Raw genomic sequence first — 901 nt, forward strand, 5'->3', positions numbered from 1 at the left:
AGGTAGAGGTTAGGTAGAGGTAAGGTTAGGTAGAGGTTAGGTAGGGTTAGGGTTAGGTAGATGTTAGGTTAGGTAGAGGTTAGGTAGATGTTAGGTTAGGTAGAGGTTAGGTAAGGTAGAGGTTAGGTAGAGGTTAGGGTTAGGTAGAGGTTAGGTAGAGGTAAGGTTAGGTAGAGGTTAGGGTTAGGTAGAGGTTAGGTAAAGGGAAGGTTAGGTAGAGGTTAGGCAGAGGTTAGGGTTAGGTAGAGGTTAGGGTTAGGTAGAGGTTAGGTTAGGTAGAGGTTAGGTAGAGGTTAGGGTTAGGTAGAGGTTAGGGTTAGGTAGAGGTTAGGGTTAGATTACGTAGAGGTAAGGTTAGGTAGAGGTAAGGTTAGGTAGAGGTTAGGTTAGGTAGAGGTTAGTTAGAGGTTAGGGTTAGGTAGAGGTTAGGTTACGGTTAGGTAGAGAATAGGTAGAGGTTAGGTTAGGTAGATGTTAGGTAGAGGTTAGGTTAGGTAGAGGTGAGGTTAGTTAGAGGTAAGGTTAGGTAGAGGTTAGGTTAAGGTTAGGTAGAGGTTAGGTAGAGGTTAGGGTTAGGTAGAGGTTAGGGTTAGGTAGAGGTTAGGTAGAGGTTAGGTTAGGTAGAGGTTAGGTTAGGTAGAGGATAGGTAGATGTTAGGTAGAGGTTAGGGTTAGGTAGAGATTAGGGTTAGGTAGATGTTAGGTAGAGGTTAGGTTAGGTAGAGGGTTAGGTTAGGTAGAGGTTAGGGTTAGGTAGAGGTTAGGTAGAGGTTAGGTAGAGGTTAGGGTTAGGTAGGGGTTAGGTTAGGTAGAGGTAAGGTTAGGTAGAGGTTAGGTTAGGTAGAGGTTAGGTAGAGGTTAGGTAGAGGTTAGGTTAGGTAGAGGTTAGGTAGAGGTTAGG

Source organism: Nanorana parkeri, unplaced genomic scaffold (genome assembly GCF_000935625.1).
Source record: "Nanorana parkeri isolate BGI_ZX_2015 unplaced genomic scaffold, ASM93562v1 scaffold3453, whole genome shotgun sequence".
In the NCBI taxonomy this organism is placed as follows: domain Eukaryota; kingdom Metazoa; phylum Chordata; class Amphibia; order Anura; family Dicroglossidae; genus Nanorana; species Nanorana parkeri.